The following is a 25,228-nucleotide window of genomic DNA, read 5'->3' as shown; positions in this document are numbered from 1 at the left end:
AATATACAAAATATTAACTTCAGTCATCACACAGAAATTAATGACACATACAACACAGAACAAAATTATAAATGAAGAACAAAAAGGCTGCTGCAAAGGAGCACGAGGATGTAAAGAGCAACTGATAATAGATACAGAGGTGACATATCAAGCGAAAACTAAACAAAGGTCCCTACACTACGCATACATTGATTACCAAAAAGCCTTTGATAGTGTACCCCACTCATGGTTACTACAGATATTGGAAATATACAAAGTAGATCCTAAATTGATACAGTTTCTAAACACAGTAATGAAAAATTGGAAAACCACACTTAATATCCAAACAAATTCAGATAACATCACATCACAGCCAATACAGATTAAGCGTGGAATATACCAAGGAGACTCATTAAGTCCTTTCTGGTTCTGTCTTGCTCTGAACCCACTATCCAACATGCTAAATAATACAAATTATGGATACAATATTACTGGAACATACCCACACAAAATCACACATTTGCTATACATGGATGATCTAAAACTACTGGCAGCAACAAATCAACAACTCAACCAATTACTAAAGATAACAGAAGTATTCAGCAATGATATAAATATGGCTTTTGGAACAGACAAATGTAAGAAAAATAGCATAGTCAAGGGCAAACACACTAAACAAGAAGATTACATATTGGATAACCACAGCGACTGCATAGAAGCGATGGAAAAAACAGATGCCTATAAATACCTAGGATACAGACAAAAAATAGGAATAGATCATACAAATATTAAAGAAGAACTAAAAGAAAAATATAGACAAAGACTAACAAAAATACTGAAAACAGAATTGACAGCAAGAAACAAGACAAAAGCTATAAATACTTATGCTATACCAGTATTGACCTACTCATTTGGAGTAGTGAAATGGAGTGACACAGACCTAGAAGCACTCAATACACTTACACGATCACAATGCCACAAATATAGAATACATCACATACATTCAGCAACAGAAAGATTCACATTAAGCAGAAAGGAAGGTGGAAGGGGATTTATAGATATAAAAAAACCTACATTATGGACAGGTAGACAATTTAAGAAAATTCTTTCTAGAACGAGCAGAAACTAGCAAAATACACAAAGCAATCACTCATAAAAATACATCAGCTACACCATTGCAATTTCATAACCACTCCTACAACCCTTTAGATCACATAACATCAACAGATACAAAGAAAGTAAATTGGAAAAAGAAAACACTACACGGCAAGCACCCGTATCATCTAACACAGCCACACATAGATGAAGACGCATCCAACACATGGCCAAGAAACGGCAATATATACAGTGAGACGGAAGGATTCATGATCGCAATACAGGATCAAACAATAAACACCAGATATTACAACAAGCATATTATTAAAGATCCCAATACCACAACAGATAAATGCAGACTTTGCAAACAACAAATAGAAACAGTAGATCACATCACAAGCGGATGTACAATACTAGCAAATACAGAATACCCCAGAAGACATGACAATGTAGCAAAAATAATACATCAACAACTTGCCATAAAACATAAACTAATAAAACAACACGTTCCCACATACAAGTACACACCACATAATGTACTGGAGAATGATGAATACAAATTATACTGGAACAGAACGATTATAACAGATAAAACAACACCACATAACAAACCTGACATCATACTCACCAATAAAAAGAAGAAATTAACACAACTAATTGAAATATCCATACCCAACACAACAAATATACAGAAGAAAACAGGAGAAAAAATTGAAAAATACATCCAACTGGCTGAGGAAGTGAAGGACATGTGGCATCAGGATAAAGTCGACATTATCCCAATTATACTATCAACTACAGGAGTCATACCTCACAATATCCACCAGTACATCAATGCAATACAGCTACATCCAAACATATATATACAACTACAAAAATCTGTAATTATTGATACATGTTCAATTACCCGAAAGTTCCTAAATGCAATATAACATATACCATACAGTTACAAGGAAGTCACGCTTGACCGAGGTCCGCGTCACGTTCCATTTTTAACCAGACTTAAGTCTGAAAAAAAAAGTCAATAATAATAATAATAATAATAATAATAGTAATAATAGTAATAATAGTAAAGCCGCGTGGGCTAAGGCACCTGGCCACCGTTCTCGCGGCTCACCCCATCGGAGGTGAAAGTCCTCGCTCGGGTACAGGTGTGTGTGTGTTGTCCTTAGCCTAAGTTAGTTTAGGTTAGATGAAGTAGTGTGTAAGCCTAGGGATGGTTGGTTGGTTGGTTTGGGGAAGGAGACCAGACAGCGTGGTCATCGGTCTCATCGGATTAGGGAAGGATTGGGAAGGAAGTCGGCCGTGCCCTTTCAGAGGAACCATCCCGGCATTTGCCCGGAGTGATTTAGGGAAATCACGGAAAACCTAAATCAGGATGGCCGGACGCGGGATTGAACCGTCGTCCTCCCGAATGCGAATCCAGTGTCTAACCACTGCGCCACCCCGCTCGGTTAAGCCTAGGGACCGATGATCTCTGCAGTTTGTCCTATAGGAACTTACCACCACCAAAAACTAATAATGGTAATAGTAATGGTCATAGTCACATAAATACATCGACCTACTCGGATAGCCATGCGCGTAACTCGCCGCTTCTGAAATTCGGGGAGGGTCCGCAGCTCGTGGCCGTGCGGTAGCGTTCTCGCTTCCCACGCCCGGGTTCCCGGGTTCGATTCCCGGCGGGGTCAGGGATTTTCTCTGCCTCGTGATGACTGGGTGTTGTGTGCTGTCCTTAGGTTAGTTAGGTTTAAGTAGTTCTAAGTTCTAGGGGACTGATGACCATAGATGTTAAGTCCCATAGTGCTCAGAGCCATTTGAGCCAATTCGGGGAGGCGCGTCGGTCCCGAATCGAATCCGCGAGGCGAATTAACGATGTGAGCCGGTGTGTGGTCAGCCTATATGTGGGTGTTATGCGGTTTCCGACATCCGACTAGGTGAATATTTGGCTTCTACTCACTACCCGCCTCATTTAGAAGATTCACATGTACTTCTAAAACGTTCTGACATTTTTGCATGGGATGATACTAGACGCAGACAGCTGGAGTTCACAGATTACGTTCCGAGGGGAGGGGGGTGGGGGAGCATTGGGTTACCCTCTATTACTAACACTGCCAAATCCAGATTAACATGCCGTCCTCGTGAAGATTCGGAATAAGGCCAGGAAAGAAGTACAAGTATACTAAGGAATCGCGATGAAACGAAGATCTAATCATCTTGTGGTGCAGTTCTTCTTGTTGTCTCCGTGCTTGCTAAGAAAATGGGATGAGAAGTTCCGCCTTATGCAATACACCTTATTTCTTTTGTTTCACCCATACATGTTTCAGCACTTTTGTGCTATCATCAGTGGGTTCTATTTATTTTTAACTGTAAATTTGTTGTTAACGTATTAATATTTTCGTCGTTTACAACATTATGTAAAAGTTGCATTTATAACTTAATTGGCGAAAAGTAACATACCTTACATTATATTATTGTCCTCTTGTTTTGGTAGCTGTTATGCTACACAATATACAACATGTCATCTGCAAACAGCAAAACGTAATTTATTTTCTTTTTGTTATGTATTTACGAACGGAAATAAGACTGTATCACGTTTTCTTTCTGTAACTTACAGTTTTGAAGTTGTGGTAGGTTTTCCTGTTTTGTTGGCGGAGTAAATGGGCTTACTTCTTTGCCTGTGTTCGTGTGGCAATGCAGTTTATCGATTATTCAAAACATAGGCGGAGTTTTCGCTGCCATTACGTGTTGTTGTGGTTGTGTGGCGTTCATTTGTTTCGTAGCGTGTTCTGTTGGCTGAGGCGCACGAGTTTGAGTTGTATTTGGTGTCAGTTGTGTGTGGGTTTGTCTGTGTGTGATGAGATCTATTGATCCATAAATCCAAATGCGTATCGCAGTGAAGTCCATAAGCTTCGAATTATGTATACTGTATTTGTATTGGTTGTAGAGCATAGAGACCAGCTGCCTCATCTGTTTGTGAAACTTTCCGTGGTTATCTGCTTTTTTACCTGTTGCAGACCGCTTCATTTCGGTACCAGAGGTGATTATTAGTCAACAGTCAGCAGTTCATAACCGCTCAGTACTCACACTGCAAAGACACGTTCACTATATTTGTAAAATGGAGCCGTTATCAGGATCTTCAACACAAGAAAGAATCATGAAACGATTGTTTGGAGGAAGCTTAGAGAAAAATGGCGAGATGTGAACCCATTATTATCAGGCCGAGTCTGGCACTCGAGTCGTTTGCGCTCGGCTGCTGGCTCTCTCGTATGGTATTCGGCAGGCTCATAAAACTTTCGTCTTCAACTGCCGGGAAACGCTTGAGAAGCGCATTGTACTAGAGCACTTTTCGTATGTAATACAGTCGAGCGAAAGATGAGAAAAATCGGCGACCCTAAGCTGAATGCTTCTCTTGTCAGTGCACCAGTCCCATGTGCCCTAATGTCTATCTACATCTATATCTACATACATACTCCTCAAACCACCACACGGTGCGTGGCGGAGGGTACCCTGTACCACTGCTAGTCATTTCCTTTCCTGAACCACTCAGAAATAGAGCAAGAAAACAATGACTGCTTATATGCCTCCACGTGAGCCCTAATTTCTTGAAACTCATCTTCGTGGCCCTTAAGCGAAAAGTATGTTTGCGGCAGTAGGATCATTCTGCAATCAGTTTCAAATTCCGGGTCTCTAAATTTTCTCAGTAGTGTTCCTCGAAAAGAAGACTACCTTCCCTCCACGGATTCCCTTTTGAATTCCCATGGCATATCCGCAATACCTGTGTGTTTTTCGAACCCAGCGGTAACAAATCTAGCATCCCACGTCTGAACTGCTTCGATGTCTTCCTTTAATCTGTGCTAGTAAAGATCCCAAACACTCGAGCGATACTCAAGAATAGGCCTAGGTGGTATCTTTTACAGATGAACCACACTTTCTCAAAATTCTTTCAATAAACCAAAGACGAAGATTCGCCTTCATTTCCACAATCCTCACATGCTCGTTCCATTTCATATCGCTTTGCAACGTTACGCCCAGATATCTAAACGACGTCACTGTATCAGTCAGGCCACTACTAAACCCAACATTATGGGTTTGTTTTCCTACTCATGTGCACTGACTTACATTTTTCTACATTTAGAGTCAGCTGCCATTCATCACACCAACTAAATTTTGTCTAAGTCATCTTGTATCCCCCTGCAGTCACTCAGTACCTTCCCGTACACCACAGCATCATCAGAAAACAACCGCAGACTGCTGTCCATCCTGCTCGCAAGATCATTTATCCATGTAGGAAGCAACAGCGGTTCTATCACACTCCCCAGGGACACTCCTGACTGTACCCTTGTCTCTAGCGGTTCTGGCGCTGCAATCCGGAACCGCGGGACTGCTACGGTCGCAGGTTCGAATCCTGCCTCGGGCATGGGTGTGTGTGATGTCCTTAGGTTAGTTAGGTTTAAGTAGTTCTAAGTTCTAGGGGACTTATGACCTAAGATGTTGAGTCCCATAGTGCTCAGAGCCATTTGAACCATTTTTTTTTGTACCCTTGTCTCTGATCAACACTCCCATGCGTCAGTGACCAGACTATGTATCAGGTCGGTTTTTGCTTAGGGTCTCGTGCAAGTTCGTACGCTTACTGGGTGCACCCGGGTTGTTGCAAAATAAATACCAGCTTGTCCTCGTCTCCCGTAACAATGACATTCATAACGCTCTAGACGTTTTGGCGCATTGCACCATCCTGTCTTCCCAGCTTCAGATTATAATATTACTTTATTTACGCAGAAAATACAATTCTAATGCTGTAGAACTCGATTTAGTAACAGATGGCGGGGTTTCATTATAAAAACGAGCGGATCAGCTAAACATTGGAAAATTAACGAGGTCTCAAAATATGGAAACTGAAGCAATAATAATACCACTAATAACAATAGTAACAATAATTTAGTTGCAACAGGGTCCACAGCCGTGATAAGCTTCTTGAAAGAAATAAGGTTCCTACATGGGCTGTTGTTCTTTCCGTTTTATTTTTATTTTGTGTTATACGACGTCTCGGCTCTGTTGCCATTCTCAAGCAAAATATTTAACCCGTTAACTACGTATGTTTTAGGTTACAGTCATATGCCTTCCATGTCCCTGAAACTGCATGACTGTAACCCAAAACTTAGGAAGTTAAAGGGTTAAACTTTTCGCTTGAGAATGTCTACACAGCCGAATGTTATATTACCCAAGATAAAAATGAAATGGAAACGAAAAACAACCAAAGTGTGAAAATTATTTCTTTCAATAATAATAATAATAATAATAATTCATCGATAGCCATCAGTCTTTCCCGCAAATATAATTTCCGTGTCTATGACACTACCAACAATTTTAATGCGCAAGCCTGTGATTAAATGTAGCTTAGAGTATATTTAAGGACTCCAATGTTTTTAGAGAATGCATGCTTATGACATGACGTGCGGCGCGTTTTTATATAGTGAGTGTAATCTTATAAACTACATGGCGTGCAGTGTATTTTTGAGTCTGAAATGCGGGCACTTTCAGAGCTAAATTGTCCGCATACTCTCACGCGATGCACACTTGGAAATTTGTCTGCTAGCTCGTCGAGATTCCCGTTTTCTGTATGTAGTCACACGTATAATGCTAATGCATGGCTGATAAAATACAGTTTATGACGTCTCCTCATTTATAATTTGCTTGATAATTCTTCACTCACTTCAGAATGCCTGAAATATGCTCAAAATTGTAGCTACTTTTACGAAGCACAAAAACTGAAGAGAGACTGAATTACTTAGTGAATTGTAATTTACTTCGTATGATATGACCTAGCATTAATACTGAAATCTTAATTTTAAAGCTTAAGGGCACGATTTTAGATTGTTTTTGTCCAGACCAGGCGCTATCTTAAAAATATAACTGATTTTACTGCATCCGAAAGCCTGGAAAATAATTTTGAAAAGTAGCATAGATCTCCATAAGTTCTTGGAGAGAAGTCGAGAAACTAATTCAGATTGCAGTGTTGTACTGCAAATTACTGTAAATAACTGCTAATATTGAGTTACGTAATTTGTCGTTAAATAGGTGATATAAAATAATTACGTTTCATGAAAGTCACCCATGTGACATCTGAATTTCAAATCACACTTCCGTAACGTCGGACGTGCAAAAAGAGTCTCACTTTTACGTTGTCCACCAGAATAACAGTAAATGGTAGGATAGGTATAACATGAAGGCAGGGGAACGGAAGGAGTGTCTGTGGCTCTTCTAATACAGAAAATTTGCAAACAGACAGCAACAGCCAGTTACAGTTGGTTCACTTGATTTTTAAAAATTTTTAACACCTAAACAAATGTCACGTTGTTTCCAAACCCCTCCTTACAAATACAACACCCCAGCAGTTAGGATACGGAAAATTAGTGAACAAGATTTACGCTTTTCGCAGAAAAATAGCATATTCTATTCATGTCTTTCCCTCCGATTTTAAGCCAGCTTTAGGCTGTGGCAGCCGGCCACTGTGGCCGAGCGGTTCTAGGCGCTTCAGTCAGGAACCGAGCGACCGCTGCGGTCGCAGGTTCGAATCATGCCTCGGGCATGGATGTGTGTGATGTCCTTAGGTTAGATAGGTTTAAGTAGTTCTAAGTTCTAGGGGACTGATGACCTCAGATGTTAAGTCCCATAGTGCTCAGAGCCATTTGAATATTAAGGTTGTGGCAGAAGTAATGGCATCCAGCCTCGGAAACAAAACTATCTACATCTACATCCATACTCCGCAAGCCACCTGACGGTGTGTGGCGGAGGGTACCTTCAGTACCTCTATCGGTTCTCCCTTCTATTCCAGTCTCGTATTGTTCGTGGAAAGAAGGATTGTCGGTATGCCTCTGTGTGGGCTCTAATCTCTCATTTGCAAAGTGAGGAAGTGCCAGAGACCGCTCGCTGTCGAGAAAGCAGGAGAGTTGTATGTGTTCCTCTGAGACTCTTACAAACTCGTGTATTTAATTATAACATAGATTCTGTTCTGGTTGTACTAGCAGTATAAATTTTCTTGAACTATATAATGAAGGAACTTCTTTTTTGTTAAAATACTTTAAACTGCAACCAACTTTGCATGTCGAAAGTCTTTATTTGTACTTATGGCCTGGAGCAGAATTTCACCTGTTTCACTGAAGGCAGATATAAGAAATAGTGCACACAGATGAAGAAACACTCTGTTTACTCAATGCAGTCCTTTGATCGACAGTTCTTTTGAGTCACTTTCATGTTTCTCTTCTTAAAGATTAATACTGTTTACCTCTCTCTAACGGTTTGCATGTGGCTACTTGGAGTTTTTCCAGAATCAATTGAAACTAATTCTCGATTGTTAGTAGGGAACAAAGGCAGTTCAGACTATGATGTACCGCTAGAGCCAGAGTCAAGTAATTACCTCATTTTTCTCCCACGTAGGACTGTAATTGAAAGGGCAGTCTCTTTGATTACCGTTGGTATTTCGTTACTGCTGACTTTCCGATGAGTGCCCAAGTATTGATCGACTATAAGAGATTTACTTCATTTCTCGCGTATCTTCATTTCATCGTCAAAATTTCTTGGTTGAAGCGTTACTTACGTTCTTCGTTTATGTCGAAACAGTCCCGAAGATAGAATTTAGGCAGTGTAACTTTAGGGAGGACTTGCTACACCCTAGTCTCTTGTCGCACTACAAAACATTTTCCATTGGCTTCTTGCAGTTATTTACCTCTGTTCTTCTAAAGAAACTGTTGGATGCTTGAGCGAAAATATTCAACGCTGGTTTCTCATCACCCGTTAGGATACTGTTGAGGTTTCATCCTTAAACAGTTCGCATGTCTACTCTTTGATTAGGCTCATACGTGGAAATTTCTTTCTCTGATACAAAAGTTTTCCGAGTTCTTATCCACTACCTTTACAAAAAATTTCAAAATGCTCAGTTTTTCGTGAAGAGTCGGAAGCAGAATTTTTTCAATTCTAAAAGTCATTCATTAACAACTTTATGTGGCTCATGATGAAGTGCATGACATGTAAATCAATATTTCTGTTCGTAGCGGTGTACCTTGGTATCACAACTCACTAACACAAGAAGCAACAGAATTTGGTGTATGCCCGTTGCTGCGCACACTTATTAAAAATTGACTACAATTTATAACGAATCACCTAGCATGTTTCCTAAAGGGGAACGGTGTTTACCTCAGACCGTATCAGTAAGGCAAACGTGAGTGCTTTTCGTTAACTGGTACTAATGCACCTTTTCAAAATAGCTCGAAAACACTGCAGTCGAAGTCGTTTCCGCAGTCAAACTGGTCGATTTAGTAGAGAACAATTGATTTTGTTAAAGATGCGTTTTCATTGTGTTGTACTGCTGTTTGTTCGACTATTTAGTTCAAATGTGTATAAGTTTTATACCGGAGATACTTCCATGAAGGACCTTTCTGTAGAATGGAAACTGCTTCTTCAAGTCGTTACCTGGAAGTGGTGTTACTAACTGTCACAGAAAAGTTTTTTTCACGGAAAAAGCGTACATTTTCCCTCGATACCTCGTAAGAGAAATCGACATCAGTTTGCCTTTTTTCTGCGATAGCTAAGAGAGATTTTTAGTATATTTTGCTGCTAGCAGTGGTGTTACAATATCTTTTTTTCGACCAGTTCATTTTGACGTGTTTATTTATTGTCGGCATATTGCTACCTCTAGCGCAAATTGCGGCTATATTCTCGGCTATGATCAGGTGAATACAGTACGCAATGGCACGACATTGTTTCATGATACCTTCGCTGAACAGACAGTTGTATCGATCACAGACATTGTATGAAGTGTAGTAACCTCGCTGACCGCTACATTTCATTTTATCTTACGCAGTGAGTGTTGCTTATGCGGCGGTTTGCTGTCGCTTGGACGATAAATGTCGTGTGGGCTGTGCTCGGCCGCATAATCAGATGATTTGCGACCGAGGGCAGCATCTGATCACTGCGCAGAACTGGTATTTTTGTTTGGAACGAACGTGTATGCAGTGTTATATGGCTGCGGGGAACATGCTCGGCCGCAATATAACATCTTGAACCACTCACACCGCCATGATGCTCTTCGTATTTCCATTTGTCACGACAACTGCGACATAATTCGTGCGAGCACCTCCGCATGTTTACCGAGTACGTCGCTTGAATGGATATGACCACCGAAGTAAAATCGTGTTTTCCGTGCGGTTTTTGGCAAGTCACTGACTGATTTTCTCATTTAGCTTCTCTTTATCCACTAAGCGTGACGTCATTGCTGCTAGGAGGCTGTTGATATCGGATTAATCCAATCAGTAGCACCGAGGGTGAGATTTGCGTGACTGAATTTGATAACGGCCTAACAGACTTCTTTTCAAATAAAAATCGTGCTATATTGCTACACAATGTAAATTGAAGTTCCTCGCCGCGGTTTTCTGGTTGATTGTGAAACCTAATCCAGGAACTACTGTAGGGATTGTTACACTGTTTTCAGTAACAGATAAAATGATTCACGAGGAAGGTTTGTGTATATAATTTATTACTGCTACAGCAGATAAGTCGCCCTGCCGTAGATTCTCATCGTTACGCGTGTGACGCCGGGGCAGGTCGCTAGAATTAATATAACGAGCCACTTTTTAGTACCTTAGTTGCCCGTAACGCTTTTCGAGTTTTCGCTTATCTTCAATAGTGTAACATAGTAACGCACTATTATTATTTTTTCGACTGCATAGTAAATGCTTCAACTGTCCTGGGCGAAATACAGGGCTATTACAAATGATTGAAACGATTTCATAAATTCACTGTAGCTCCATTCATTGACATATGGTCACGATACACTACAGATACGTAGAAAAACTCATAAAGTTTTGTTCGGCTGAAGCCGCACTTCAGGTTTCTGCCGCCAGAGCGTTCGAGAGCGCAGTGAGACAAAATGGCGACAGGAGCCGAGAAAGCGTATGTCGTGCTTGAAATGCACTCACATCAGTCAGTCATAACAGTGCAACGACACTTCAGGACGAGGTTCAACAAAGATCCACCAACTGCTAACTCCATTCGGCGATGGTATGCGCAGTTTAAAGCTTCTGGATGCCTCTGTAAGGGGAAATCAACGGGTCAGCCTGCAGTGAGCGAAGAAACGGTTGAACACGTGCGGGCAAGTTTCACGCGTAGCCCGCGGAAAATTGGCTCATGCCAGAACTGGAGACCGACAGCGCCGACTTCATCTTTCAACAGGATGGTGCTCCACCTGCACTTCCATCATGATGTTCGGCGTTTCTTAAACAGGAGATTGGAATACCGATGGATCTGTCGTGGTGGAGATCATGATCAGCAATTCATGTCATGGCCTCCACGCTCTACCGACTTAACCCCATGCGATTTCTTTCTGTGGGGTTATGTGAAAGATTCAGTGTTTAAACCTCCTCTACCAAGAAACGTGCCAGAACTGCGAGCTCGCATCAACGATGCTTTCGAACTTATTGATGGCGACATGCTGCGCCGAGTGTGTGAGGAACTTGATTATCGGCTTGATGTCTGCCGAATCACTAAAGGGGCACATATCGAACATTTGTGAATGCCTAAAAAACTTTTTGAGTTTTTGTATGTGTGTGCAAAGCATTGTGAAAATATCTCAAATAATAAAATTATTGTAGAGCTGTGAAATCGCTTCAATCATTTGTAATAACCCTGTAAAAACTGATTTAGATGCCATGTTATTCGATTTATATGTTCGATGCTGACATAAAATCGCTTATCGTGTTGTCGATTTTAATCCACTTCTTTTTATAGGTGATGTCAATAAATCACACCTCACATTTTCTAATTTATTTTCTTCACTTCCACTTCAGCTGATACTTCCCTTGACACTGATGGTGATATTTCGGATAATATGTGCACACTGGGCTTGACTTTCAGCACTCGGCAATGATTCTACAGTGTTAATTTGTTGTACTTTCCATCTTTTTTTCCATTCTCGAAAGAACTGCACACTGGAAGCACTTTCTACTGGTGGAAAGCAAAGCGCAGGAGCAGTTGTGTGCAGAGTAGTGATGCATGCTCCACACTTTGAGCTGACTGGTCAGCAACGGAGGTTATTACGCGCTGTGACTTCATTTTAGCGTTTTCGCAATTTTTCTTTAACGGAAGGATTCTGCTCACAGTTATAATATATTTAGATGTACAGCAGTGCTCTTGTAAAGTTACGTTCCATGTGGTTCTTAGTTTCCCCCGAACTTTTGTATTTCAAAAATCTAAAGTACACATAAAGGTCTTGAATGGCTTAGGCTGCAGTAGAATTTCGTGTAAATCAGTATAAAGTGTCTCTAGAAGAGCTGTTAGATTCTTTTCAACGTTTGAAATGTTTTTCTTGTCTGCCAGAGCTAGATAATCAGCATATACACTCCTGGAAATGGAAAAAAGAACACATTGACACCGGTGTCAGACCCACCATACTTGCTCCGGACACTGCGAGAGGGCTGTACAAGCAATGATCACACGCACGGCACAGCGGACACACCAGGAACCGCGGTGTTGGCCGTCGAATGGCGCTAGCTGCGCAGCATTTGTGCACCGCCGCCGTCAGTGTCAGCCAGTTTGCCGTGGCATACGGAGCTCCACCGCAGTCTTTAACACTGGTAGCATGCCGCGACAGCGTGGACGTGAACCGTATGTGCAGTTGACGGACTTTGAGCGAGGGCGTATAGTGGGCATGCGGGAGGCCGGGTGGACGTACCGCCGAATTGCTCAACACGTGGGGCGTGAGGTCTTCACAGTACATCGATGTTGTCGCCAGTGGTCGGCGGAAGGTGCACGTGCCCGTCGACCTGGGACCGGACCGCAGCGACGCACGGATGCACGCCAAGACCGTAGGATCCTACGCAGTGCCGTAGGGGACCGCACCGCCACTTCCCAGCAAATTAGGGACACTGTTGCTCCTGGGGTATCGGCGAGGACCATTCGCAACCGTCTCCATGAAGCTGGGCTACGGTCCCGCACACCGTTAGGCCGTCTTCCGCTCACGCCCCAACATCGTGCAGCCCGCCTCCAGTGGTGTCGCGACAGGCGTGAATGGAGGGACGAATGGAGACGTGTCGTCTTCAGCGATGAGTCGCTTCTGCCTTGGTGCCAATGATGGTCGTATGCGTGTTTGGCGCCGTGCAGGTGAGCGCCACAATCAGGACTGCATACGACCGAGGCACACAGGGCCAACACCCGGCATCATGGTGTGGGGAGCGATCTCCTACACTGGCCGTACACCACTGGTGATCGTCGAGGGACACTGAATAGTGCACGGTACATCCAAACCGTCATCGAACCCATCGTTCTACCATTCCTAGACCGGCAAGGGAACTTGCTGTTCCAACAGGACAATGCACGTCCGCATGTATCCCGTGCCACCCAACGTGCTCTAGAAGGTGTAAGTCAACTACCCTGGCCAGCAGATCTCCAGATCTGTCCCCCATTGAGCATGTTTGGGACTGGATGAAGCGTCGTCTCACGCGGTCTGCACGTCCAGCACGAACGCTGGTCCAACTGAGGCGCCAGGTGGAAATGGCATGGCAAGCCGTTCCACAGGACTACATCCAGCATCTCTACGATCGTCTCCATGGGAGAATAGCAGCCTGCATTGCTGCGAAAGGTGGATATACACTGTACTAGTGCCGACATTGTGCATGCTCTGTTGCCTGTGTCTATGTGCCTGTGGTTCTGTCAGTGTGATCATGTGATGTATCTGACCCCAGGAATGTGTCAATAAAGTTTCCCCTTCCTGGAACAATGAATTCACGGTGTTCTTATTTCAATTTCCAGGAGTGTATATAGCTAAGATGAGGCGCCTATGATAAATTTTACATATCAAATGAATTATGAACTAATTTGATAACGCTTCAATTTTGTGACCTCTGCAAAACAGACTAAGGTGTATAGTAGATTGGGAAACTGAATTTAGTTACGGTATATCTTAAATAACGTGAAGGGCTTAACTTTAATAATAATTATTTTAAGCTTTTTTGCTTCAAGTAAAATCATAACATGTTGCCGCCTCATGCAAGTCTTAAACAACAAAACAGAAAGTTTAAACCACTACATAAATAAAACACATGACAATGAACAAAATGGTATATTACAAGAGAAATATATTTATTGAAAGAAGTACTACGTGACTTTATTTATCTGGCATCGTACTGCAAACAATTTCGACGGGAAAATTTAGTGTGAATCGCAAGACGACAATGAACGCACTACAAAAATATGTTCACCAGCTAACACAATTTACAAAGAAAAAGCAGGTAACCATTTACTGAAACATGCTTTCTAGGGATCAATCTAGTTCCCGCGTGGCGTCTTCTCTTCCTAAACTTTCCAATAAGACTGACCAGAGTGTGACAACCATGTCCACACTTTCACCATTCCTTCCACAACGTCCAGCAAACGTGTTTCTTTTAACGACTACTCCTCGCCACATGTGAGACACGGACACCACACTTCAACTGCTGGAAGGTCAGTCTTTGGTAAGGATTGTCGGAATAGATAGATGAAGGTCAAGTTACTCGCAAGCGCCAGCAGACAAAGCAAAACAGTGATACGCAGAGACGCTTTACTCGAGATGCTAAGGCGCATTTAGCAATTAATAAATAGTAACTAACAGGCCGGCCGCTGTGACCGTGCGGTTCTAGGCGCTTCAGTCAGGAACCGCGCTGCTGCTGCGGTCGCAAGTTCGAATCCTGCCTTGGGCATGGATATGTGTGATGTTCTTAGGTTAGTTAGGTTTAAGTAGTTCTAAGTCTAGGGGACTGATGACCTCAGATGTTAAGTCCCATGGTGCTTAGAGCCATTTGAACCATTTTGAGTAACTAACATCGAGGTATGTCTCTTCAGCATCTCACAATGAATACAAACCCTGGGTGGATAGTGTTGTTGCAGCGCATGAGAACCTCGCTAAATGTTAATTGAAGGACAGGACTAACCTCGTGAAGCTCTCTAAATCAGAGTGTTTCTTTCTATAATATAAGTCACACCTGCTTTCTAGTGTTGTGTTTTATGTGCTATTCATATTGCCCATCTGCTGTCTGTCATAGAGACCTTTACCCTTCTTAGATTAGATTAGATTAGTACTTGTTCCATAGATCATGAATACGACACTTCGTAATGATGTGGAACGTGTCAGGTTAATAAAAGGTGTCTATACAAGATATTACATTAGTCAAAATATTACATGACACTCAATATTTTCAATATATATATTTTTTGTGGTTGGGATATTACCCACTTACTATATCCAAAAATTCATCTAATCGCTAGAAGGAGTTGCCATTAAGAAATTCTTTTAATTTCCTTTTAAATGCTATATGGCTATCTGTCAGACTTTTGATGCTATTAGGTAAGTGACCAAAGACTCTTTTGCAGCATAATTTACCCCATTCCGTGCCAAAGTTAGATTTAACCTTCAGTAGTGAAGATCAGCCTTTCTCCTAGTGTTGTAGCCATGTACACTGCTATTACTTTTGAATTAGTTCGGATTGTTAACAACAAATTTCATAAGTGAATATATATATTGTGAGGCTACAGTGAAGATTTCTAGCTCTTTAAATAAGTGGCTGCAGGATGATCTTGGATGAGCTCCAGCAATTATTCTGATTACACGCTTTTGTGCAATGAACACTCTTTTACTCAATGATGAGTTACCCCAGAATATGATGCCATACGAAAGCAGAGAATGAAAAATGGGCGTGGTAAGCTAATTTACTCAGATGTATATCGACAAAATTTGCAATGACCCTAATAGCATAAGAAGCTGAACTCAAACGTTTCAGCAGATCCTCAGTGTGTTTTCTCCAGTTTAACCCCTCATCAATGCATACACCTAGAAATTTTGAATATTCTACCTTAGCTACCGATTTCTGATCGAAGTCTATATTTATTAATGGGGTCATTCCGTTTACTGTGTGGAACTGTATGTACTGTGTTTTGTCAAAGTTTAATGAGAGCCCATTTGCAGAGAACCATTTAATGATTTTCTGAAAAACATCGTTTACAATTTCACCAGTTAATTCTTGTCTGTCGGGTGTGATAGCTATACTTCATGCGGGAGCGCTGCCGGAACTGCTGGCAGGCACGTGCGAAGCGCTGAGCGTGTGTTTACGATGTTGCAGGCGGAGCTGTCGGTGCAAGGGGACGACTTCACGCGCCAGATATGGCAGATGTACGCCACCTTTGAGGAGCTGGTCGAGTCTCGGGATGGGCGCGCGCCACGCGCCTCCAAGTCGCGCGCGCGCCCGCGACACGCCCACGCACACGCCCACGCCCACCACAGGTCAGTAGCCTTCGTTTCATTACAGCGTCAGCACTGATTATCCCGCCATCTTTTGCTCGTGCATCCGGGACAACAGTACTTATTATACTTACATTTCGGCTGATAATGTGCAGTGGCTGGAACATTATATCTCCACTGGTCATTCCATCGATTCCTGATAGTCGTGATACTGACGACAGCTTTATCCAGTTATTACCGACTGGTCAAGGAAGCTGTGGATATCGGACAACCTCTTCAACCGAAACGCGGGTTTTTCAACTCGAGAAATCGTGGAAACTAATAATTTCACATCTGCACTTTCAGAGGAATTATTGTTCTGAATGTTCGCTGCCTGGCATTCCAACACGTGTCATCCAGAATGAAATTTTCTCTCTGCAGCGGAGTGTGCTCTGATATGAAACTTCCTAGCAGATTAAAACTGTGTGCCGGACCGAGACTCGAACTCGGGACCTATTGCCTTTCGCGGGCAAGTGCTCTACCAACTGAGCTACCCAAGCACGACTCACGCCCCGTCCTCACAGCTTTACTTCCGCCAGTACCTCGTCTCCTACCTTCCAAACTTTACAGAAGCTCTCCTGCGAACCTTGCAGGACTAGCACTCCTGAAAGTAAGGATATTGCGGAGACATGGCTTAGCCACAGCCTGGGGGATGTTTCCAGAATGAAATTTTCACTCCGCAGCGGAGTGTGCGCTGATATGAAACTTCCTGGCAGATTAAAACTGTGTGCCGGACCGAGACTCGAACTCGGGAAGGTAGGAGACGAGATACTGGCGGAAGTAATGCTGTGAGGACGGGGCGTGAGTCGTGCTTGGGTAGCTCAGTTGGTAGAGCACTTGCCCGCGAAAGGCAGAGGTCCCGAGTTCGAGTCTCGGTCCTGCACACAGTTTTAATCTGCCAGGAAGTTTCATATCAGCGCACACTCCGCTGCAGAGTGAAAATTTCATTCTGGAAACATCCCCCAGGCTGTGGCTAAGCCATGTCTCCGCAATATCCTTTCTTTCAGGAGTGCTAGTCCTGCAAGGTCGCAGGAGAGCTTCTGTAAAGTCTGGAAGGTAGGACACGAGGTACTGGCGGAAGTAAAGCTGTGTGGACGGGGCGTGAGTCGTGCTTGGGTAGCTCAGTTGGTAGAGCACTTGCCCGCGAAAGGCAGAGGTCCCGCGTTCGAGTCTCGGTCCGGCACACAGTTTTAATCTGCCAGGAAAATTCACGTGTCATCTACTTAAATAATGAAACACAAATTTCTTAAGCACTGTGTATTTGCTGACTTAGCGCTTGCAATGTTTTATTCTGAGATACACAAAGTTTCTCTGTGAGTGACACTCTTGTGCCGACAGTCTTATCTCTGACTAGCATGCATTTACTCGGAAGTGTATCACTGTAATTTATTCCTGAAATTCAATTTAACTGTAACAGGCAGAGATGTACCACCTAAAGCGACAAATGAAAAATCTGTGACTTCTCGTTGCCTTCATTCCAAAAGTTGCACTGGAATCACGAGATATGCGCTATTAATAATTTGTTAGAAGAAATAGATAGGTGTGTGGCATATGGAGGTTTGGGTAGGACCGGGGAACGTGCTAGTATAGCGTAAGTATTTTTTTTGTCTTTTTTTTTATTCGTGTCAAAAGCGTTGCATACAAAATAGAGAAAAGGTGAAAGAAGACTAATATATAAAATTAATACTTAAAAAGGAATTATAGGTACAATGTGAGGCAAATAGAGCCGTATAATAAAAGTTATATATAAACAGATTACAAACACTAAATATAATCAGACCAAAAATTAGTGACCTTGACGGCATTGTCCCTGGCCCACAGCGCGTCAAATGGTTCAAATGGCTCTGAGCACTATGGGACTTAACATCTATGGTCATCAGTCCCCTAGAACTTAGAACTACTTAAACCTAACTAACCTAAGGACAGCACACAACACCCAGCCATCACGAGGCAGAGAAAATCCCTGACCCCGCCGGGAATCGAACCCGGGAACCCGGGCGTGGGAAGCGAGAACGCTACCGCACGACCACGAGATGCGGGCCCCACAGCGCGTCCTCGAACGTGCAGGAAACTGGGCACTGAGGACAGTTGTACAGGTGCTTGGTAGTTTGTTCAGCTTCTCATTCGCGTGCAGTTGAGGGATCCCCAAGATAGCTCCATTTGGCTATATTATCCTTTGTTCTACCCACACGACTTCTTAGCCTGTCGAGGAACTTACACGTTTCCCATTACAGGTTTTCGCCTGGGGGGCAGAGCCTCCGAAGGTTTAATCCATGATGCGATATCTGCCTTTCTGGTTGTTTACAAGTATTGTCATGCCATTGATAGTGGTGTACTGACTTTGACGGAAATTTTTTGAAAGCTCTTCCTAGATTTGAGCCTGCTTGGGGGTGGTTGGTGTCCATGCAGCGGGTCAGCAGCGTTTAGTTCTACTTTGCTTTTCTCTTATTCGCGGCAGCTTCCCGCCTTATATCTGGTGGGGCTATCCCCCCCTCCCCAAGGTAAGTGTTGCTCTCAGGCATCCTGATGTTATTATACATGTCTAGTTGAGGGCAACATCCACATGTCTAGTATGTACAGAATTGTACCAAACAGGGTAGGCGTATTTAGCGCCAGAGTAACATAATGCAAGTGGCGATGTTCTGAGTACTTTCGTTTGAGCGCCCCATCCGCAATTGTGAGCTTTCTGATGATTTTATTGCGGGCGGATACCTTTTGCTTTGTATTTAGGCGGTGCTTCCTAAATGTCAGGGCACAGTCCAGCCTAAATGGTAAGGCGATCGTTCGCGATAAGCACAAAGTCCAAGTTCAAGTCCCGGTCCATCAAAAATGTTCATATGTCGCTTTAGATAGTATGTCTATAGCTATTACAGTTAACTTGAGTTCCAGGAATAAATTTCAATGTTTGAAAGTGTTGTTTTACATCAAATATATCACTGTATCAAGCCGTTTCAATTCAGTCACCGACTCACCTAGATGATGACTGTACCGTTAATAGTCGAAATACCGAAAAAATAGTTACTGCTGCCACGTATGCACGCTCGCAAGGTAATGGACTATTCTATCCGCGGGCCAAACTTCAAGAAACACATTATCAGTGATGCCGAAATCTTGCAGTTAGCATACTAAATTTGCAACAATGATGTGGAATGTTGTTTGTGCTACTTATTTGTCCTGAGCCGTTAACTCGTTTGTGCTGTGTATCTGCAACACATACACAAAAAGATAAACACGAAAACAAAGCCTTGTTTTGTGCGTCTGACGAAAGTTACTTACTTGCCTGTGTTTTACATCACGTGCTCAAAATAAGGATGAACTACGAAAGGAAAACTTGTTTTATGGATGGTTGGAAACGCTAGAAGATTAGTAAATGGGTAAAATGTACGCTAAAATTTTCTCAAGAAAGAGTTTATTACACTACGCGCCATTAAAATTGCTACACGAAGAAGAAATGCAGATGATAAACGGGTATTTATTGGACAAATATATTATACTAGAACTGACATGTGATTACATTTTCATGCAATTTGGGTGCATAGATCCTGAGAAATCAGTACCCAGAACAACCTCCTCTGGCCATAATAACGGCCTTGATACTCCTGGGCATTGAGTCGAGCAGAGCTTGGATGGCGTGTACAGGTACAGCTGCCCATGCAGCTTCAACACGATATCACAGTTCATAAAGAGTAGTGACTGGCGTATTGTGACGAGCCAGTTGCTCACCCACCATTGACCAGACGTTTTCAATTGGTGAGAGATCTGGAGAATGTGCTGGCCAGGGCAGCAGTAGAACATTTTCTGTATCCAGAAAGTCCCGTACACGACCTGTAACATGCAGTCGTGCATTATCCTGCTGAAATGTAGGGTTTCGTAGGGATCGAATAAAGGGTAGAGCCACGGGTCGTAACACGTCTGAAATGTAACGTCCACTGTTCAAAGTGCCGTCAATGCGAACAAGAGGTGACCGAGACGTGTAACCAATGGCACCTCATACCATCACGCCGGGTGATACGCCAATATGGCGATGACGAATACAAGCTTCCAATGTGCGTTCACCGCGATGTCGCCAAACACGGATGCGACCATCATGATGCTGTAAACAGAACCTGGAATCTACCGAAAAAATGACGTTTTGCCATTCGTGCACCCAGGTTCGTCGTTGAGTACACCATCGCAGGCGCTAGTGTCTGTGATACAGCGTCAAGGGTAACCGCAGCCATGGTCTCCGAGCTGATAGTCCATACTGCTGCAAACGTCGTCGAACTGGTCGTGCAGATGGTTGTTGTCTTGCAAACGTCCCTATCTGTTGACTCAGGGATCGAGACGTGGCTGCATGATCCGTTACAGTCATGCGGATAAGATGCCTGTCATCTCGACTGCTAGTGATACGAGGACGTTGTAATACAGCACGGCGTTCCGTATTACCCTCCTGAACCCACCGATTCCATATTCTGCTAACAGTCATTGGATCTCGACCAACGCGAGCAGCAATGTCGCGATACGATAAACCGCAATCGCGATAGGCTACAATCCGACCTTTATCAAAGTCGGTAACTTGACGGTACGCATTTCTCCTCCTTACACGACGCATCACAACAACGTTTCACCAGGCAATCACGGTCAACTGCTGTTTGTGTATGAGAAATCGGTTGGAAACTTTCCTCATGTCAGCACGTTGTAGGTGTCGCCCCCGGCGTCAACCTTGTGTGAATGCTCTGAAAAGCTTATCATTTGCGTATCACAGCATCTTCTTCCTGTCGGTTAAATTTCGCGTCTGTAGCACGTCATCTTCGTGGTGCAGCAATTTTAATGGCCAGTAGTGTACTTGCCTGTGTTGTTCTTGTTTTACCTCACGTACACAAAATAAGGATGAACTACGAAAGGAAAACTTATTTTATGGGTGGTTGTAGACGGTAGAAGATTAGGAAATGGGTAAAAAGGTACACTAATATTTTCTCAAGAAAGGGTTTATCACATCGACAAGGCAGAAATTTCAGTATTTCGAGTGGTAGTGAGGGTGCACATGGCCACAATAAAATAAATGAAATAAATTACAAGTGATTTCCTACAAGGGGAATTAATGAGTAATGCAACAATTTTTCTCCGAAAGCAGGTTGGTTTTATTCAGGGTTACAATACATCTTAATATTCACCAGTCTTTTGGCCTATTTTTCAGCATAATCTCCATTCAATTCCACGGCCTTACGCCACCTTCCTGGCAGAGGCTGTATGCCCTCTTATTACCACTGTACTGGTCGACGTCTGAGCCGACGCCTTGCTACATCAATAACCTCTCAATCGTCCACTTACAGCGTTCCGCAGAGTGCATCCTCCATTGGGCCAAACAGATGGAATGCGAAGGGTTCATCATCGAGACTGTAGTGTGGATGAGGAAGAACAGTCCAATGTAGTTTTGTGAGCTCCTCTCGGATGCACAGATTTGCGAGGGGCTTTGTGTTTGTTTGTGATCCGTCGATCACCTCGAATGAGAGAGTCCGGATGTTCCAGCATTCCAGTAGTCACAGATGTGTGCTGCTGGCCGGCACGCGGGAGATCGGACAAGTCTGCGCGACCTTGTTATGATAATGGAAGACGCCTCTCCCAACGACTCACCGTGCTTTTGTTTACTTCCAGTTCTGCAAGACCCTACGAATATCTGCGATACTCTGGTTTTCCGCCAAAAGAAAATCGATGACAGCTCTCTGCCTGGAACACTTCTAAGTAACAAGATTTTGAAAGATACGTATAGCTCCCCCACCTATCGGAACTTCTTGAAACCGTAGGGGATGAAGCGGGAATATTCTACGATGTCCCACAACAAATTATGCATTTTTTTCAACCGAAATTGACCCTCGAAGAAACGGAGCGTTAAAAGAAGCTAACATAAATGAGTCTCTTACAAAACCAGTACTGATGAACGCCGAATGGCGGGTACTGAGATAGCCGAACGCGGAATAGAAGAACAGCTACAATCGCTTAGTAGTGGAAAAGCGTCAGGACTAGATGGGATACCTATAAGATTCTACAAAGATTATGAGTAAGAGTAAGAACTTTCTTCCTTTCTATCTGAGTACTGCTCGAGCATTTGGGATCCCTATCAGGTCGGATTGAGGGAGGATATTGAAGCAATTCAGAGGCGAGCTGCTATATTTGTTACTGGTAGGTTTGATCGTCACGCGAGTGTTACGGAAATGCTTCAGGAACTCGGGTGGGAGTCTCTAGAGGAAAGGAGGCGCTCTTTTCGTGAATCGCTACTGAGGAAATTTAGAGAACTAGCATTTGAGGCTGACTGCAGTACAATTTTACTGCCGCCAACTTATATTTCACGGTAAGACCACAAAGATAAGATAAGAGAGATTAGGGCTCGTACAGAGGCAATTAGGTAGTCATTTTTCCCTCGTTCTGTTTGGAACAGGAAGAGAAGATGCTAGTTGTGGTACGAGGTACCCTCCGCCACGCACCGTATGGTGGATTGTGGAGTATGTATGTAGATGCAGATGTAATTTATCGTAGATCGCTTGAGCAACGAAGGCTATCTAGCGACTGGAAGAAAGTGCAGGAAAGAACACACAGAAAATGATGCGGGGAAGGCTAACCAAAGGCTGCGTTCTATTGGCAGGACACTTAGAAAATGTAACAGACCTACTAAGGAGACTGCTTACACTACGCTTGTCCGTCCTCTTTTAGACTACTGCTGCACGGTGTGGGATCCTTACCAGGTAGGACTGACAGAGTACATCGAAAAAGTTCAAAGAAAGGCAGCACGTTTTGTATTATCGCGAAATATGGGAGAGAGTGTCACAGAAATGATACAGGATTTGGGATGGAAATCATTAAAAGAAAGGCGTTTTTCGTTGCGACAGAATCTTCTCACGAAATTCCTAGCACCAACATTCTCCTCCGAATGCGAAAATATTTTGTTGACACCGACCTACATAGGACGGAACGATCACCACGGTAAAAAATAAGGGAAATCAGAGCTCATACGGAAAGATATAGGTGTTCATTCCTTCCGCGCGCTATACGAGATTGGAATAATAGAGAATTGTGAAGGTGGTTCGATGAACCCTCTGCCAGGCACTTAAATGTGATTTGTAGAGTATCGATGTAGATGTAGATTTACGTTTTTAAGAAGACCTGTTCCGTTGACGTCAATCTGTTGTAGAATTATGGAACATGCTTTATGCTCAAGAATTATGACGTTTTTGAAGAATGAAAATCCCCTCTATAAAAATCAACATGGGTTCCACAAGCAGAGATCTCGCCAAACTCAGCTCACTCTGTTGCTCCATGAGGTCCGCAGTAGAGATGGGCAAAACTGTTCTTTTCAGAGATTGGATCAGAACTGTTCACTCCCTGAAATGAATTAGCTCCTTTTCATGACTCACCACTCATTTACAATAGAAAATAAATGGAAGGCACATTGCCCTTTAAACTTGGTTTATTCCAGTACTATACCTGTATTTTGATCTTATTTGATCCTATTTTGAAGTAACACAGATAATGAGTAAGAATTTTGTATTGTTTATTGAAATTTCCTCGATATGAAAAAGTTTTTGATTATTGATTTATTTTGCACTATCGTGGTTTTTTGGGTGATCGGAAAATGTTGTAACTTGAGATTTACATTAACAATATATTTGGTTATAATGTATTAAAATTTCATTAACCTCATACAAATTCATCGCAAGCCATATATTTTTAAAGTGAACGTTTCCTTCTGAAGACGCCTAAAATCGCAAAATCCGTACCAGAATAAGAAAAAAATATATAAATTTGACTGTAAAACGAAAGTGCTGCATATAGCCTTACGCAGAATAAAACAAGGAAAATATTGGTGTATCACATTTTGCGATACGTTTATCGGTTCGCTCGTAATTAAAGCGTAAATTCGAGTGTCCATAATAAAAATCCTATAGTAAGAGGAGTCATCAGGAACATAATCTAATCAGTTTAAACAAATAAAAATAAAATAAAAACAATTGATGTATACATAACATAATAATGTAATATACATAGCGGTATTACTACGAAGAACAATATCCAGTAGGGACAAACTCCGATGCAGAGGCACTGAGTCGAGCAGGTCGAGCCGCGAGCTGTATTACTGCATGAGCTGAGACCGCAGAGACCAGAGTGACACCTAAGTCGCTTTGCTCAATGCTCTGGCTAGAGCCGAGACGGTGGGGTGAGCGTTGAGCGGGCGAGTTCCGAGGGTGGGGGGAGCGGTGAACTCACCCGCTCTGAAACAAATCGTCCGTTCCCTTGCAAGCAGGTTGTTGCAAGTAGTTCCTATGTTATCCGCTAGGTGGCTCTCTGTCCTGTTGCTCGCGTCAACTGCCCAGAGGGCAGGACGTGCGACTGAAACGATCGCCGACAGAGTGCGATGCGAAGTTAAGCTGCGCCAGACACTGCGCGCGGCAGACGACGCACAGGGACGGCACGGTATATGTGAAACACAAAATCCAATGGGGCACTGCACAATGCAGGCAGCCAAGGTAGAAGCAGGGCAGAGGCCGGCGCTGGCTGTGTTGTGTGGCGTGCACTGTGCTGTGACCAGCAGAGGCGCTGCTGATATGCTCCGTCTCTCTCTCTCTCTCTCTCTCTCTCTCTGCCGTGGGAAATGTTTGGAGCTACCGTTCTTTTTTTCTGAATCACTGATTGTTCACTCCTTTGAAAGATTCAACTCTATGAATTAGTTCAAGAGCGCATCCCCCATCTCTAGTCCGCAGCGCCGTAGACAACGGCGCTCAGGTTGATGCCGTGTTCCTTGACTTCAGGAAGGCATTTGACATCGTTCCGCATTGCTGTTTGATAAAAAAAAGACGAGCTTATTGAGTACCGGAGAAGGTTTGC

At 43.1% G+C, this 25,228-nt stretch overlaps 1 long non-coding RNA gene across 1 annotated transcript in view; it reads left to right on the top strand.

Annotated features, from left to right (window-relative positions):
* Positions 1 to 25,228, top strand: part of LOC126184912 (uncharacterized) — a 495,668-nt gene that overhangs the window by 330,841 nt on the left and 139,599 nt on the right. Inside the window, exon 2 of the long non-coding RNA XR_007536903.1 lies at positions 16,215 to 16,375. This is a non-coding gene — a long non-coding RNA (uncharacterized LOC126184912). The remainder of the gene's footprint in view (positions 1 to 16,214; positions 16,376 to 25,228) is intronic.

This window comes from Schistocerca cancellata, chromosome 4 (genome assembly GCF_023864275.1).
Source record: "Schistocerca cancellata isolate TAMUIC-IGC-003103 chromosome 4, iqSchCanc2.1, whole genome shotgun sequence".
In the NCBI taxonomy this organism is placed as follows: Eukaryota; Metazoa; Arthropoda; class Insecta; order Orthoptera; family Acrididae; genus Schistocerca; species Schistocerca cancellata.
The sequence above is the reverse complement of the archived record's forward strand: the minus strand, read 5'-3'. Positions and strand labels throughout refer to the sequence as shown.